This window comes from Scyliorhinus torazame, chromosome 3 (genome assembly GCF_047496885.1).
Source record: "Scyliorhinus torazame isolate Kashiwa2021f chromosome 3, sScyTor2.1, whole genome shotgun sequence".
Classification (NCBI taxonomy): domain Eukaryota; kingdom Metazoa; phylum Chordata; class Chondrichthyes; order Carcharhiniformes; family Scyliorhinidae; genus Scyliorhinus; species Scyliorhinus torazame.
The window spans coordinates 189236033-189254879 of NC_092709.1; the positions used below are offsets into that span (position 1 = coordinate 189236033).

At 44.7% G+C, this 18847-nt stretch overlaps 1 protein-coding gene across 9 annotated transcripts in view; it reads right to left on the reverse strand.

The window, feature by feature from the left end:
- The window catches only part of LOC140408851 (amyloid beta precursor protein binding family B member 2-like), a 466668-nt gene that overhangs the window by 390127 nt on the left and 57694 nt on the right, over positions 1-18847 (reverse strand). The window contains exon 2 of one of the 9 annotated variants that reach the window (XM_072496626.1): positions 186-452. The exons of the other annotated variants lie outside the window; for them this stretch is intronic. The gene's annotated coding sequence lies outside the window, so the exon portion shown is untranslated. The remainder of the gene's footprint in view (positions 1-185; positions 453-18847) is intronic. 9 annotated transcript variants of the gene reach the window in all.

An 18847-nucleotide genomic window follows, 5' to 3' on the forward strand; every position in this document is an offset into this window, starting at 1 on the left:
CTTGTCCTCCCCTTAGCATGTTTCCTCCTCCTTGGGATGAATTTCTGTTGTGCCTCCCGAATAACCCCCCAAAACTCCTGCCATTGCTGTTCCACTGTCTTAGAAATGTTTCCATTAAATTCCGCTCGCTATAAAAGTGATACGTTTAGTTACAGAGGTTGATTGTAAAAAAATGTCAATATTACCTTTAATCATTAGAGTGGCATTTTTAAAGAAAAAGAACGAGGGGTGTTGTTATTGTTTTGCTCCAAAATTATTTGGGAACCATTTTGTCATGATGCACAGGTACACATGTATATCCGAATGCCACATCATTCACTGCAGTCTGTAATAAATAATTCTGTCCATTTTCCATGCAACTTCAGCTAGCAGTTATCTTCAGGTAAAGAAAGGGTCTGAATGCATTTCCAATGATATTACAATACACGATGCATGGTTTCTGCCATTCGCCTCTGAAATGCAATGAAATAAAGCCCAAAATCAACACAGTTCAAACAATGCAATTTAATCACAATATCAGCCAATGAACTTATTGGTATATACCGAATTCATAAAAGATGCAGTTATGCGCGTGCTTCAAGGACACAGGACATTGCAGTGTCCAGATGACACTGAAATCTCTGGAGCTTTTCTTCATTATTAAGGCAATATATTGATAACTTAACCTGCAGCCTGTATTATTAACTAGTAAGTTAAATGTACAGACTATATTTATTTCCTGTTACACAATCATTGATTATCATTCAATAAACTTGCAGTAATTAAATCAGAAACATTAATCTTTCAGTCTGGAGGTCATCAAGCTGTATGTCAGTGGCCGCCATAATAAATGACATTGGTAAAAGACAAAGCTTTCCCTCGACTAGTCCAGTGAATTTCAAAAGAGTAAAAGAAAATGTATCCTCCTTGAATTTACATCAAGGAGATAACATTATAATGGGACCTAGACGACGGTTACAAATCACTTGATTCATAACATTTTGTCCACTTAAATCACATTAAAGCCTCTCAATCAAATTCTTTCCGGTGGAATGACAATGGTTTAAAAATTCTGAGGGATTTGCTTAACAAGGTATCACCCGCTGTTTATAAGTCAAGAAATAGAGGACTTCAAAAACCAAAATGAAGTACCATGAAAGCGAAGTAACCAGTCCACTTAATCTAGTGCAGCTTGGAATTACACAGACGTTCAGTGCTTTTATATGGGTGGGGATTGAAAGGATGAAAGCTTTTAAACATAAATTACAGGCTTTTTTTGTTGTTTTAAAGATGGTATTTATAGGCTGGCATTATTCTTCAGCTCTCACTTGACAGGTCACTTGAATAAAATCAAAAATCATTAGTATTAATACATGATTAAGCAAACGAGAATTCAACACAATTATTGATGAAACAACGCTTTCAGCCAATGTCTTTGGGTGGTTATGTGAGTAAGGGTCACAAATAGCAACGGATTCTGTGGGAACTTTATTAATAATTGCTCGAAGTATGCCACACATAACTTCATCATCTTTCTAACTACAACATTCACATTAGCTGCAGGACCACACAGTATAAACAGGAAACACTTCAGAAACAAAAATGAGCATCTTAGTGATTGGGAGTTTTTTGTAAATTTAATTTGAACGGTAAGAGACATACAGTATTGATACAAAAGTAAAATATTGCGCATGATGGAAATGAAGGAGAAAATGCAAGAAATACTCAGCAGGTCTGGCAACTCCTGTGAAGAGGGCAACTGAGGTTTTAGGTGATATTTAATGGTGCTGATAGAGTTGAAAGAGGGGGTCGAAGAAGCTCCAGGTTAAACAATATGTATATATTTTTTTAATTTAGAGTACCCAAATGTTTTTCCAATTAAGGGGCAATTTAGCGTGACCAATCCACCTAACCTGCACATTTTTGGGTTGTGGGGGTGAAACCCACGCAGACACGGGGAGAATGTGCAAACTCCATATGGACAGTGACCCAGAGCCGGGATCGAACCTGGTACCTCAGTGCCATAGGCAGCAATGCTAACCATCATGCCACGTGCCGCCCTAGGTTAAGCAAATTGGTGGCATGCAAAAAAGGCAGTTCAAGCAAGACCACATTGTAAATAACAGGATGTGATTAAGAGTTGTACTCACATGGCTCAAGATAAGATTGAAAGCTGCAACTCATACGTTCACTCGCGATTGATTTATTTGTGTTGTTCAGAAATGTATAAAAGGCCACCAAAATAATGTACCAGGGAGAAAACCGGCTGGAAAACCACTGGTGCAAACAAAGACTGCTTGAGCTCTGAAAACCCAAGATGTGCTGAGTGATTATTTAGTCATTCCACCCGTATAAATTGACGTAGTCGGCAGGATACTAATGGAGGGCGAGCTCGAACGGGGAAATCAAGTAGAGGTGAAATACATTAAATATTCCAGACATAGATAGGCCAAGGTTGAACCATCAAAGTATTCTCCGGCCAGGTATCTGAACTAAAATGGTCTGGTCAGAGTTGAAGTAGTCTTAAAAAGGGTTTGGGTAAGACATTGGGGTCTTCATAGAATTAAATCTATAGAGTATCATGTCTGCTTTAGTGCAAGTAATGATCAGTCTAAGTAACACACCGCACCACTGACAACAAATAACCCAAACAGATCCGGAAGGAATGTGCTCCCATTAACCATCATGAAGGCGCTCGTGCTACTGAACCTAATGATAGGATTACGATTGCAATCAACCAAAATCGCACCATCCATAAAAGGACAACAAGACAATGCACAGGGAGCACCAGTAAAGTAGAACAATCGAGAATGCAAGTTACACTCCCTGGATGGTGACTCGAAGTTGGATTCACCCCGTCTAAAAGCTATGAATGTGAAGAAAACATAGAAAATAGGTGCAGGAGTAGGTCATTCAACCCTTTGAGCCTGCATCACCATTCAATATCATGACTGATCATGTAAATTCAATATCCTACTCCAGCTTTCTTTCCATACCCCTTGATCCCTTTAGCCGCAAGGGCCACGACCAGCTCCCTCTTGAATATATCCAACAAACTGGCCCCAACAGCTTTCTGTGGTAGAGAATTCCACAAGTTCATAACTCTGAGAGAAGACCTTCCTCCTCATCTCAGCCCTGAATGGCTTACCCCTTATTCTTAAGCTGTGACCTAGTTCTGGACGTCCCCAACATCAGGAACATTATTCTGCTTCTAGCCTGGCCAGTCCCATCAGGATTTTATACATTTCTATGAGATACCCTCTCATTCTTATAAACTCCAGTGAGTACAAGCCCAGTAAATTCATTTTTTCTTCATATGTCAGTCCTGCCATCCCTGGAATTAGTCTGGTGAATCTTCGCTGGATACCCCAAATAGCACGAATGTCCTTCCTCAAACTAGGAGACCAAAACTGCACACATTACTCAAGGTGTGGCCTCACCAAGGCCCTGTATAACTGCAGCAAGACATCCCTAAGGAGCATGGTGTGTGCAATAATACATGGGTAAACCTGAACCCACAATCATGCGGGCCATGTGAGGTGGCTCATGCCATCGGTATGATAACGTGCAAGAGGCACCCATAGGCAATAGGCCACATACATGAAGAATATAACATGCAATGCAGTGACAATATTCTGAGATGGGCTATTGTCGTTGCAATCAGGACCCTCCTCCCTGGTAACCCAAGACACCCAAAATTACAACCACAGCAATGACATCCCAACCCATGATGACCCCACCTAGGACATTGCAATGTCCAGAAACAACTTTGAGATGAACAAACTGACTGATGTTATATACAAAGGGGTAACAATTGTATGATAATGTGGAACATGAACTGGTACCAGTAATTGTTAATTTAACTAATTGCAGTAACTTGACAAGGACAGTCGCTCTATACTGTATTATCGCTAGACAGATAACGACACATTGCAAATGCAATGGGAATATGTAGATTTAGGGAAAAGGGAATCATGAAAAGACAGAATAGGAGCATAATCATTGACTTCCTCGCCGGGGTACATACAGGGATCTGTGGTTAATGCCCTTGGCATAGAAATGGTTAACTCTAGCATGGAGACCCAGAAGAGAGTGATAAGAAACTTAATATCAAGATCAGAGGAAGCCACTAAAAGTGGGAAATTATAGGCCAGCGATTCAGTTCCACAATGCTAAAAGGCATCCAGGTTATTTAAACACATGCCAAAACGATCAATGTCCTGATAAGACAGGAATAGGGAACAAAGTCACACCATCCAAAGGGAGGAACTAAGCCAGCCATATGGACAATGGGTGATTGGGGAGCTCCGACACAACCCAACTCTTGGATTTGGATTTGTTTATTGTCACGTGTACCGAGGTACAGTGAAAAGTATTTTTCTGCGAGCAGCTCAACAGATCATAAAGTACATGAGAGGAAAAGGGAATAAAAGAAAATACATAATAGGGCAACACAACATATACAATGTAACTACAAAAGCACTGGCATCGGATGAAGCATACAGGGTGTAGTGTTAATCGAGGATCCAGTTGCAGAGTGGGGAGCCAAGTCCTAGGTTTTGGAGCTTTTATATGAGCTTGGCTGGGATTATGGTGTTGAAGGCGGAGCTGTAGTCAATAAATAGGAGTCTAATGTAGGAGTCCTTGTTTTCGAGATGCTCTAGGGATGAGTGCAAGGCCAGGGAAATGGTGTCTGATGAGGACCGGTTGCAGCGGTATGCGAATTGCAGTGGATCAAGGCGTTCTGGGAGTATGGAGGTGATGCGCTTCATGATCAACCTCTCGAAGCATTTCATTACGACTGAAGTCAGGGCCACTGGTCGGTAGTCATTGAGGCACGTTGCCTGGTTCTTCTTTGGTACCGGTATGATGGTGGTCTTCTTGAAGCAGGTGGGGACCTCGGAGTGGAGTAGGGACAGGTTAAAGATGTCCGTGAATACCTCTGCCAGCTGGTCCGCGCAGGCTCTTAGTGCACGACCAGGGATCCCGTCTGGGCCCGTCGCCTTCCGAGGGTTCACTTTCAGGAAGGCCAATCTGACTTTGGAAGCGGTGATGGTGGGTATGGGTGAATTATGGGCTGCTGGGACACTCGCCAGCGGATTGTTGGTTACCTGCTCGAACCGAGCATAGAATGCATTGAGTTTATCGGGGAGGGGTGCGCTGCTGCCAGAGATACTGTTCGGCTTCGCTTTGTAGCCCGTTATGTTGTTTAGTCCTTGCCACAACCGCCGAGAGTCTGTCTGTGACTCTAGCTTGGTTTGATATTCTCTCTTGGCATTCCGGATGGCTTTGCGGAAGTCGTACCTGGATTTCTTGTATAGGTCAGGGTCGTCTGCCTTGAACGCCTCAGATCTGTCCTTCAGTAGGGAGTCATACTCGCGATTGAGCCATGGTTTCCGGTTGGGGAACGCACGTACTGCTTTCTTTGGCACGCAGTCGTCCACACATTTGCTGATGAAGTCTGTGACGGTGGTGGCATACTCATTTAAGTTGGTCACTGAGTTCTTAAATATGGACCAGTCCACTGTCTCTAAGCAATCACGCAAGAGCTCTTCTGTCTCCTCGGGCCAGCACTGCACAACCTTCTTAGCTGGATTCTCCCGCTTGAGTTTCTGCTTGTATGCCGGGAGAAGGAGCACCGTCTTATGGCCTGATTTCCCAAAGTGCGGTCGGAGGATGGAACGGTAGGCGCCCTTGATTTTTGAGTAGCAGTGGTCAAGAGTGTTGTCGCCCCTGGTGGGACAGGAGATGTGCTGGTGGAATTTTGGCAGTACACTCGAGGTTGGCCTTGTTGAAGTCTCCGGTCACGATGAACAAGGCCTCCGGGTGTTCTGTTTCGTAGTTGTTTATTACTGTGTATAGTTCGTCCAGCACCTTCCTCACTACTGCCTGGGGTGGGATGTAGACCGCTGTGATAATGGCTGAAGTGAACTCACGTGGAAGATAACATGGGCGGCACTTCACGGTCAGGTATTCCAGGTCTGGGGAGCAGTAGGTCGCCAGAGTCGCCACATCCAAGCACCAGGAGGAGTTGATGAGGAGGCAAACCCCTCCACCCTTCGCTTTGCCTGATGATGCCGTGCGGTCCGCTCGGTGAATTGAGAAGCCTTCAGGTTGTATGGCACAGTCCGGTGAGGCAGGGGTGAGCCATGTCTCTGTGAAACAGAGCACACAGCAGTCTCTTACTTCCCTCCGAGGTAAGTCTGGCGTTAAGTTCATCCAGCTTGTTTTCGATCGCTTGGACATTTGCTAGGAGTATGCTGGGGAGAGGGGTCTTGAAACCGAGTTGCTTCAGTCTAACCTGCAGACCGCCGCGTTTCCCTCGCTTCCTCGGTCGGTGGCTGCTGCTGGATGATCCTGGGATCCGATGGCCGATGTCAGCTCTTGTGGAAGGTAGGTGGTTGCGTCTGGTTGGGTCCAGGGCGCTGGCGGGGACCAGGGCGCTGTTTGCGTATCTGGGGTCGCGTCTGGCAGGGTCCCGGGCACTGGATGAGGTAGAAGGGTTGCTAGAGGGGCATGTTTGCGATCTGGATGGGTCCCGGCATTCTGCGGGCGTGGGAATACCTTGCAGCGCGTTTGGGTCCTCGTGCGCGGTCTCCGCCGTTTTGGGGGTCCTGGGTCGTGGGCAGGGGCTTCCTGAAGCAGGTTGGGCTGGGTCCCGTGGTCTGTTCCCTCCCTGGGCGCTCCTGGGGCCGGATCTTGAAGTAGGCCCGGTCGAGCCTCCACGTGGAATTATTCAATAAGGGAAGGCACCAGGTTGAATTAATACCATGTTGGGATCCATGGCCCAGCATCCAGGCAAAACAGATGCTTGTACCCTAAAAGGCATGACCCAGGTGTATCCTGTAGCACAGAAATGCAGGATGGAAGGAATACACGTTATGGGCCTACTGCTTACTATGCCTGCATTGACCAATGACACCAGATCCTACCAACAATACCAGGGAGAAAACATTGGCCTGATTGGGGCAACAAATTCCTCTGATATTACCCTGTCAAAACATATGCAGTCCATAAGAATATATGCAATTATGGTGGCTGGAGGGAATTATCACCATATGCCCTCATCCAATCGGGTGAGTGATATGCACCAATGCGGGTTCAATACAATAGTGGGATGCATGTTAGAAACAGTCCATAAGGGCTTATACAAGGAGGGTAGATCGAAAAGTCATACTGACACAGGGATCGTTGGTGTAATATCACCAACCCAAAATTTGGTTTTATGCCTAAGATACTGGTAGCAATTAATCTTGCCCGACTGGTTGATACAGACAAACGGGAACCTGCAGTCATCAACGCAATGGATGAAATATGTGACACCCTCAAACACCATGAGGAATCAGGGGAAGCTCCCATTCCACACCTCCCAGAGAATTTGAAAAATCTCAAAACTGACATGCGGGACATAATTCATCATTACCACGTACTCCAACAAGAAGTGGATAAGATAATTCAGGATGCTACAGCCGATCTAAGACCTAGGACATGGTACGAAAAAATATGGGATTGGGGACTAAACGTGAATATTCACTCGTTGATTTGAATAATCTCACATGTACTGGCAGTACTACTGTTTTATCGCAGCTTCAGCGAAGGAAATTGCCACCTGTAGAGCATGCAGGATGAAAAAAGAAAGCCCAAGATCAGGGCTAAGCAACAAAAGTTATCAGTGAGAAAACAGACTGGTGTGACGAGTTGGGTGTTCTCCCCACTGGTGCGAATAAAGAGACTTGAACTCTGACTGAAGACCCACGGTGTGCTGAGTGATTATTTAGTTATTCCGCCGTTACAGGGTCTTGCTCCCTGGTTCAATAGCTGGTAGAAGTCTCGGGTCATGTCCTTTCAAGAAGTTCCACCAAATTAGCTGCTATTCTGGCACTTAACCCCCAAAAGGTTTGCTTTTTCTGCTTCCCACATGGTGAGACCCTACCTACACTCAGGTGAATACTAGCAGCAGCAGGAAGAGGTTCTAAACTGGTCTTTATAGGAGACAGGGCACCTCTGACCTAAATCGAAGAGGCAAGAAAGCACCCTTGCGTCTGATTAAATGACCTCCACCCCAAACTCACGTCAGGGGAGGGCTTTAAATTCCACCCAATGCTTCAGTTCTGTGACCTTTCAACAGAACTGTTGATGATTTTAAACGTTTCTGTCAACACGGATGTTTCCAGATCTGTTGACTATTACAAGAACTTCCGATTGTATCACACACTCACTATTGACTAGTTTCTAGACCACAATTTAAAAGCAAAAATAATTTTGACTATCTAGAACAAGAGCTTAATTTGCCTAACACCTTTAACTGAATGCCATGGTTTATATGCTTAAATAAGGGACAAGGGATGTCCTGTAGAAGAGGTTGGAGAGAAGGGTGTGGCTGGTTTAGCACACTGTGCTAAATCACTGGCTTTTAAAGCAGACCAAGGCAGGCCGCGCAGCACTGTTCAATTCCTGTACCAGCCTCCCCAAACAGGCGCCAGAATGTGGCGACTAGGGGCTTTTCACAGTAACTTCATTTGAAGCCTACTTGTGACAATAAGCGATTTTCATTTCCTTTCAAGATGGAGGACACAATCCAGTAGAAGCAGGAGGTCAGATGACCATATAAACAATCCAGTAGAAGAAGCAGTGAAGACACACACACACAATAGATTTTCAGGAGGACTGTGGATCTGCAAGGCAAAAGCAGCTCGGGAAAGAGCGAAAACTATTAGAGCAAGACAACCTTGTCATTTTATGGGAAGTGGGCACCGTTGGCTGGGCCAGCATTTATTGCCCATCGAATTACCCACTGAGAGTCAACCACATTGCTGGAGTCACATGTAGGCCAGATTCCCTTCCGCAAAGGACTTAAGTGAACCAGATGGGTTTTTCTGACAATCAACAGTGGGGACAATTTCGGTTTTAAACTGGAAAGTGTTTACAACATGACACAGACTATATAAGCATCAACATCATTCTGTGAAGCATGCTTTGTGTGAACAGTGCTGGCAAGACACTGGGTATGTAGCATGGATTCAATGCTGGTTTAATCAATTCTATTTTTGGTTTCCAAAGCCTTGTTTGAGGACAAGGAGAAGGACAGAGAGAAAACAAAAGAGTCTGCCGATATAAACTGGTGGTTCTGTTTTTTAGCGTATCTACCCGTGTATGGTTCCCGAGAGGTTCCTGCTGTTTTCCACCACCCATCTCTAACATTGGTGGTTTGCATCCTCCATCTGGAGGTGATTTGCATGCTCAGTGACTGAATTAAGACTTTGACCGAACATTTGTAGATGATTCATTTAGTGTCTTGCTGCTAGAAACTGGACATCTTTTCACACCTTACATTTCCTCATCAGCACATGCTGTTCTCACTTTACCCTGAGCTTCAGAATTTTAGTCTCCTCCTGCTGCTCCAAAAAAACTGAACAATGTTGTAAAAGTCCTGCAACAGAACTACTGCCCGTATTGTTGGAAGCTAAATCATAATGTGGCCTTTTCAACTTAAAAATCAGTTTACTTAATTGAAAACTATAGACTCATAGAACCATACACTTGTTACAGCACAGGAGGCAGCCATTTGGCCCCTTCACATCCATGTCAGCTCTCTAACAATTGAGTCCACTTCCCCTCTCTTTTCCTGTAGCTTTGCAAATGTTCCCTCTACAGGTACTTATCCAATTCTCTTCTGAGAGGCAAGACTGAATCTGCCTCCACTGCACTCTTTGGCAATGCATTTGAAATCCTAACCAGGCAACAGTTTTACATGACACCTTTGGCTCTTAAATCTGGGTTCGCTTGTTCGCAACCCTTCCACCAATCAGAACAATTGATCTCCAGCTACTCTATCTGAACCCTTTATGATAGATTGAATTCAATTAGATTGTAAATTGATGATGTTCAAAGGGTCTTGGATGTCATTGTACACCAGTCACTCAAAGCAAGCACGCAGTTACAGCAAGCAAGGCAAATGGTACATTGGTCTTCATTGCAAGAGGTCTGGAGTACAGCAGCATTGAAGGATGTCTTAATGCAGCTGGACAGGGGCTTGGTAAGACCACACCTGGAGTACGGTGTGCAATGCTGGCCTCCTTATCCAAGAAAGGATATATTTGGCACAGAGGGAGTGCAGCGAAGGTTCATTAGACCAACGCAGGATGACCGAATTGTTGTTGAGAGACTGGTTTGAACCAATTGGTTTGAACCAATCTCTCCTCAACAACAATCTGGTCATCTCACCTTGGGCCTGTATTCACTGGAATTTATATGAGTGAGAGTGCATCCCATTGAAATGTATAAAATTCAGACAGCACTGGACAGACTGGATGCTGAAATGTTGTTTCCTCTGGCCAGAAGGGATCTAGAACAATCGGGTCACAGCCTCAGGATATTGATTGGCCATTTAGGACTGAGGTGAAGAAAAACTCTTCACTCAGGTGGTGAACTTGTAGAATTCTTTTCCACAGAAAGCTGTGGAGGCCAAGTCACTGAATATATTTAAGAAGAAATAGATTTCTAAACTCTGAAGTATCAAGGAATATGTGTAGAGCACAGGAGTATGGTGTTCAGGTAGAAGGGTGGAGCAGGCTCGAAGGGCTGAATGATGTAGTCCTGCTCTTATTTTCTGTGTTTCTATGATTTTGAACGCTTCTGTCACGTCCCCTTTCAATGTTTGTCATGGAGAAAAACTCCAGCCTCTCCGATCTATCCATCTAGTTGAAGTCCTTTATGCCCAGAACCATTCACGTAAACCTTTTCTACACCCTCTTTAAAGCCATCACATCCTGTCTAAAATGTAGCACCAGAATTGAACACAGTAATCTAGTTGAGACTCAACAAATGTTTAATTAAAGTTGATCACAGATTCATGCCAAATAGATAAAGTCCATGATACTGATCGCCTTTTAACCATTTTTCAGCCTGCCCTGCCACGTTCAATGATTAGTGAACATGTACCCCCAGGATACCCAGCACCCCCTTTAGAATTGTGTCCATTATTTTACATTGCCTCACCTTGTTCTTCCCACCTTACCAATTCTTCCCACCAACGGTATAATTTCACACTTCTCCACATTAAATTTCATCTGCCATGTTTCTGCCATTTCCTTTTGAAATCCAACACAGTTCACAAAATATTTCCAAGTTTGATGTCATCTGCACATTTTAAAATTGTGCCCTTTACACCCAAGTCTAAGTGATGAACATTTAAAGTAAAACCAGGCCAAGTAAATCAGAGGAATCAAATAAAAATCATGGATCAAAACAAGTTGCCTGCTTCTGGCAGCAAAGTAACATGCAATACACTTGGGCTTTGGGCCTAAAAATAAACATTGTTTACAGCTGAGTGGGAAGAATCACCAGTCTTCAGAAAACAGTTGATTTGCCACAGCACTAAACTTGACCAAGAGATCTGCCCTTATTCCTCATCAATGCTTCTCTCCTCCTCATGGAATTGAATTGAGTTGTTGGGGTACAACTCAACGGATATCAGCCCAAATGGGATCAGTTAATTCAATAAAAACTAGGATTCAAAGCCTGGACTCTCTGTATTATTAATGACTCAGCTATACCTTGGATAATCTTGTCAAACCTTAGAAAAGAGAAAAGGGGATACATTTATTATTTCTGTCCCTACTTTTTAATGAAACAAAGGGGCAGGTGTCCACAAACTGCAACGCAGCTCAATCGACACTTAACAAAACAAACAAATAATCCCCAATGGTTCTATTGAGTACAATCATTTTTACTATAACCGTTCCTCTGGGATAGTAACATTTTTTGAAGTCAATGAGATATTTTAAAGATGCTGGTAGACCGAAGCCAAGTCATAAAAAGTAATTTCTCAGTCGCACAACTCCCATTTATGGCAAGAAAAAAAATGAAAATACATAAATGTTACACAATTTATTGTCTCATCTGTAAAACTGTACAATCTATGAGCTCTGGCAAAAACACAGCATTTTTCTCTACTCGGTCTCTGAAAACTTTAAGAGACATGATGCCACATCAAAATGTTTTACCCAACGACTATGACAGGCGTCTGTAACTCCAGTTGATGTGGTGTGTCAAGTGTGTTACCTTCGTGGCTGCTGTGTAGTAGTCTGCTCGTCGCTGCTCGATTTCAGCTCTCACCACTGGCTATTGCAAAAAGTGAGCCAAGTGCCAAAGCCCCTCCCACCAGTACAGAGCCTCTTTATTAGCAAGCCCTATGTAGTACCTCCCCGTAGCAACATGTAAACTGGGCATCTCGCAGATTCAAGCAAATTACAGGGGACACAGGTTGGATGGATTTGTTTATTGTCACATGTACCGAAGTCCAGTGAAAAGTATTTTTCTGCTCGCAGATCAACAGATCATTAAGTACATGAAAAGAAAATACATAATAGGGCAACACAAGGTACACAGTGTAAATACATAGACAACGGCATCGGGTGAAGCATACAGGGGTGTAGTGTTAATCAGGTCAGTCCATAAGAGGGTCGTTTAGGAGTCTGGTAACAACGGGGAAGAAACTGTTTATGAGGCCTGTCCCACAGACGCATACAATCACTTGTTAAATTTATTTTTTTGGTTTTAAAAAGAGTACACAACTATTTTTTTTCCAATTAAAGGGCAATTTAGTCTGGCCAATTCACCTAACCTGCACATCTTTGGGTTGTGGGGGCGAAACACACAGACACGGGAAGAATGTGCGAACTCCACACAGAGTGAACCATTGCCGGGATTCTAAACTGGGTCCTCAGCACTGTAAACAGCAGTGCTAACCACTGTGCCAGGTGCCGCCCTTAGGCATGCAATCCCACATGGGTGGTACATCCTGGTGCCTATGAAACAGACCCCCGGCTATGGGTAAATAGTCCCTCTGCCGCAAGTGTTGAGAGAGAAAAGGCAGCTAAGGGAGTAAGCCCTGACAGGAAATCCAGAGTACTAGTCCCACAGCTGGTGGTCCTTCAGCTATCAGGCAATTCCTGTGCCAAAGCCAGTGCCAAACATCATGGGGTTAATGGTTTAATTGTTTCCTTTGGACAATACCAGCAATGCTAAGAAAGGTATCCTGATGCTTGGGCAGCACAGAGTCTTCATAATATTTGCCCGGGCTTGCACACTGGAGAGTACACTCCAGCTTTATGGTTTAGATGACACAACATAGGAGGGAAGCGCTACCAGTTCTAAGCTCCACAAGACCATAAGACATCGAAGCAGAATTAGGCCACTCGGCCCATCAAGTCTGCTCCGCCATTCAATCATGGCTGATAATTTTCTCATCCCCATTCTTCTGCCTTCTCCCCATAACCCCCGATTCTGTCATTGATCAAAAGCCTATCTATCTTTGTCTTAAAGACACTCAGTGATTTGGCCTCCACAGCCTTCTGCAAGAAACAGCTCCACAGATTCACCACCCTCTGGCTGAAGAAATTCGTCCTCATCTCGGTTTTAAAGGATCGTCCCTTTAGCCTGAGATTGTCCCCTCTGGTTCTAGTTTTTCCTACAAGTGGAAACATCCTCTCCACGTCCACTCTATCCAGGCCTCGTAGTATCTTGTAAGTTTCGATAAGATCCCCTCTCATCCTTCTAAACTCCAATGAGTACAGACCCAGAGTCCTCAAACGTTCCTCAATGACAAGTTCTTCATTCCAGGGATCATTTTTGTGAACCTCCTCTGGACCCAAGACCAGCACATCCTTCCTTAGATATGAGACCCAATACTGCACACAATACTCCAAATGGGGTCTGTCCAGAGCCTTGTATAGCCTCAGAAGTACATCCCTGGTCTTGTATTTTAGCCCTCTCGACACGAATGCTAAACTTGCATTTGCCTTCCTAAATGCCGACTGAACCTGCACGTTAACCTTAAGAGAATCTTGAACAAGGACTCCCAAGTCCCTTTGTGCTTCTGATTTCCTAAGCATCCTCCCATTTAGAAAATAGTCTGTGTCTCGATTTCTCCATCCAAAGTGCATAACCTCACACTTTTCCACATTGTCTTCCAGCTGCCACTACTTTGCCCTCTCTCCTAGCCTGTCCAAGTCTTTCTGCAGCCCGCCTGCTTCCTCAACACTACCTGTCCCTTTACAGATCTTTGTATCATCTGCAAACCTAGCAACAGTGACTTCAGTTCCTTCTTCCAGATCATTACTGTATATTGTGAAATGTTGTTGCCCCAGCACAGACCCCTGAGGTACACCACTAGTCACCGGCTGCCATCCTGAAAAAGACCCCTTTATCCCCACTCTCTGCCTTCTGCCAGTCAGCCAATCCTCTATTCATGCCACGATCTTACCTTGAACACCATGGGCTCTTAAATACGTTAACAGTTTCCGATGCGGCACCTTGTCAAAGGACTTCTGGAAATCTAAATAAATCACGTCCACTAGTTCCCCTTTGTCTAACTTCCTCGTTACTGCCTCAAAGAACTTTAACCGATTTGTCAGACATGACCTCCCCTTGACGAAGCCGTGCTGACTCAGTCCTATTTCATCATGCATTTCCAAGTACTCCGCGATCGCATCTTTCATAATGGACTCTTTAATCTTACCAATGACCGAAGTGAGGCTAACCGGCCTATAATTTTCCATCTTCTGCCTTCCTTCCTTCTTCAACAGCGGTGTTACATTAGCCACTTTCCAGTCCTCTGGGACCCTTCCTGCCTCCAGTGATTCCTGAAAGATCATCACCAATGCTGCCACAATCTCCTCAGCTATTCTTTTAGAACCCTGGGGTGTAGTCCATCTGGTCCAGGTGAATTATCCACCTTCAGACCTTTCAGCTTCCCCAGAACCTTCTCCTTAGTAATGGTCACTGCACTCGCTTCTGCCCCCTGGTTCTCCTGGAGCTCTGGCATCCCACTGGTGTCTTCCACTTTGAAGACTGATGCAAAGTAACTATTCAGTTTGTCTGCCATTTCTTGGTTTCTTATTATTATTTCTCCAGCCACATTTTCAAGTGGTCCAATGCCTATTTTTGCCTCTCTCTTGCCTTTTATATATTGAAAAAAACTCTTTCTATCTTCCTTTATATTACTAGCTAGCTTGCACTCATACTTCACCTTCTCCCCCTTATTGCTTTTTTAGTTGTCCTCCACTCGCCTTTAAAGGATTCCCAATCCTCTGGCTTCCCACTAATCCTCACCACTATGTATGCTTTTTCTTTAGCTTTTATGCTGTCCTTGACTTCCCTCGTCAGCCATGGATGCCTTGTCCTCCCCTTTGCATGTTTTCTCCTCCTTGGGATGAATTTCTGTAGTGCCTCCCGAATAACCCGCCAAAACTCCTGCCATTGCTGTTCCACTGTCTTCTCTGCGAAGCTCCTTTTCCAATCAACTCTGGCCAGCTCCTCCCTCATATCTTTGTAGTTACTCTTATTTAATTGTAACACCGTTACATCTGACTGCAGTTTCTCCCTCTCAAACTGCAGGGTAAATTCTACCATATTGTGGTCACTGCTCCCTAAGGGTTCCTTCACCTTAAGTTCCCTAATCAAGTCTGCCTCATTACACATCACCAAATCCAGAATTGCCGGTTCCCTGGAAGGCTCTGTCACAAGCTGCTCCCAAAAAAATCTCTTAAACATTCCTTTTCTTGGGCTCACGCTGGATTGACACAAAAACACGAGTGCTAGGGGTTACTTCCACCGGTGGGAGAGATCATAGATACATACATAGATACATGGAAGATAAGAGCAGGAGAAGGCCTTTTGGCCCTTCGAGCCTGCTCTGCCATTCATCACCATCATGGCTGATCATCCAACTCAATAGCTTAATCCTCCTTTCTCCCCATAGCCTTTGATCCCATCTCCCCAAGTGCTATATCAAGCCACCTCTCGAATATAATAGCATCAACTACTTCCTGTGGTAATGAATTCCACAGGCTCACCACTCTCTGGGTGAAGAAATGTCTCCTTAGATCCGTCCAAAATGGTTTACCCTGAATCCTCAGACTGTGACCTCTGGTTCTGGACAGACCCATCACTGGCAACATCTTCCCTGCATCTACCCTGTCTAGTCCCATTAAAATGTTATAAGTCTCTATGAAATCCCCCCTCATTCTTCTGAACTCCCACGAGAACAATCCCAACCTAGTCAATCTCTCCTATGACAGCCCGCCAACCCTGAAATCAGTCTGGCAAGCTTTCACTGCACTCCTTCAGAAAAGAAGACCAAAACTGCACACAATACTCCAGGTGTGGCCTTCACCAAGGCCCTGTATAATTGCAGCAACACATCCTTGTTTCTAGACTCAAAACCTCTCGCAATGAAGGCTAACATACCATTAGCCTTCTTTACCGCCTGCTGCACCTGCATGCTTACCTTCAGCGACTGGTGCACAAGGACACCCAGGTCCTGGTGCACAAGGACACCCAGGTCCCGCTGCACACTCCCCTCTCCCAATTTACCACCATTCAGGTAGTAATCTGCCTTCCTGTTTTTGCTTCCAAAGTGAATAACGTCACACTTAACCAAATTATACTGCAACTGCCATTGATTTGCCCACTCGCCCAACCTGTCCAGATCATGCTGCAGGGTCCCTGCATCCTTGTCACAATTCACCCTCGCACCTAACTTGGTATCATCTGCAAATTTTGTGATGTTACATTTTGTTCCCTCATCCAAATCATTAATATATATTGTAAATAGCTGGAGTCCCAGCATCGATCCCTGTGGTACCCCACTAGTTACCGCCTGCCAATTTGAAAAGGACCCATTAATCCGTACGCCTTGTTTCCTCCCTGCCAACCAGTTTTCTATCCACTTCAATACAATGCTCCCAATCCCATGCACTTTAATTTTGCACAATAATCTCTTCTGCGGGATTTTGTCAAACGCCTTCTGAAAGTCCAAATATACCACATCGACTGGCTCCCCCTCATCAACTGTACTGGTTACATCTTCAAAGAATTCCAACAGATTTGTCAAGCATTATTTTCCCTTCATAAATCCATGCTGACTCTGACCGATCCTGCCACTGCTTTCTAAACGTTCCGCTCTAAAGTTATAAAGTCCTGGATCATGAATTCAAGCATTTTCCCCACTACCGATGTTCGGCTTACTGGTCTATAATTCCCTGCTTTCTCTCTACCTTCCTTTTTTAAAAAAAAAAATATTTTATTGAACATTTTTGGTCAACCATCACAGTACATTGTGTATCCTTTACACAATAATATAACAGTATAAATAACAATGACCTGTTTTATAAACAAAGAATAAATAATATCTAACAAAAACGAAAACTAAAACTAAATGGCAACTGCCTTGTCTCAGATAAACACTCTCCAAAAATATGATTTAACAGTCCAATATGCAATTATTTATAGCAACGACCTATACATATTATACATATATATTAGTAACCCTGAGACTCCTTCTGGTTCCTTCCCCCCCCCCCCCCCCGGGCTGCTGCTGCTGCCTTCTTCTTTTCCATTCCCTCTATCTTTCTGTGAGGTATTCGACGAACGGTTGCCACCGCCTGGTGAACCCTTGAGCCGATCCCCTTAGGACGAACTTAATCCGTTCCAGCTTTATAAACCCTGCCATGTCATTTATCCAGGTCTCCACCCCCGGGGGCTTGGCTTCCTTCCACATCAACAGTATCCTGCGCCAGGCTACTAGGGACGCAAAGGCCAAAACATCGGCCTCTCTCGCCTCCTGCACTCCCGGCTCTTCTGCAACCCCAAATATAGCCAACCCCCAGCTTGGTTCGACCTGGACCCCCACTACTTTCGAAAGCACCTTTGTCACCCCCACCCAGAACCCCTGTAGTGCCGGACATGACCAGAACATGTGGGTGTGATTCGCTGGGCTTCTCGAGCATCTCACACACCTATCCTCTACCCCAAAAAATTTACTGAGCCGTGCTCCAGTCATATGCGCCCTGTGTAATACCTTAAACTGAATCAGGCTTAGCCTGGCACACGAGGACGATGAGTTTACCCTACTTAGGGCATCCGCCCACAGCCCCTCCTCAATCTCCTCCCCCAGCTCTTCTTCCCATTTCCCTTTCAGCTCATCTACCATAATCTCCCCCTCGTCCCTCATTTCCCTATATATATCTGACACCTTACCGTCCCCCACCCATGTCTTTGAGATTACTCTGTCCTGCACCTCATGCGTCGGGAGCTGCGGGAATTCCCTCACCTGCTGCCTCGCAAAAGCCCTCAGTTGCATATACCGGAATGCATTCCCTTGGGGCAACCCATATTTCTCGGTTCTACCTCCCTTTTTGACTATCGAAGTGATGCGAGCTACCCTCCAATCTGCAGGGACAGTTCCAGAGTCTATAGAATCCTGGAAAATGACCACCAGTGCATCCACTATTTCCAGAGCCACCTCCTTAAGCACTCTGGGATGCAAATTCTCAGGCCCTGGGGATTTATCCACTTTCGATCCCATCAATTTTCCCACCACCATTTCTCTACTAATGCATCTCATTGGATAGCTACCATCTGCCTTATGTTGCAGAGCTACCAGTCAGTTAGGTGCTGTCCTGCCCTGTCCTTCTGGCTTCAAACAAGTGCTTGGACCTTAAAGGGGCATCTCTCGATAGGCGGTTGCTAAAATATGCACCAGACACAACAAACGCGACACCAGTCTTTCACACTGCAAGTTGGATCTGTAAGGACCTTACCGATGATCTTTTGCAGGTTGAGGATGCAAGCAAGCCAGCTGTGATGAACAACAAACTTACAAAGCTCAAAGTGGACATTGCAGTGCTACAAGAAGCTGGGCTTGCTCCCTTCAAGTGAATCCCTTCAGGAGATATACTACACATTCCTCTGGCAAGGGAAACCCTAAGAGGCAACAGATGAGCATGAAGTGGGTTTTGCAGTAAAAAAAAAACCACTCCACTTGCAATGATTGAACCCCTGCAGAAAAGGCAGAGAGAGAACT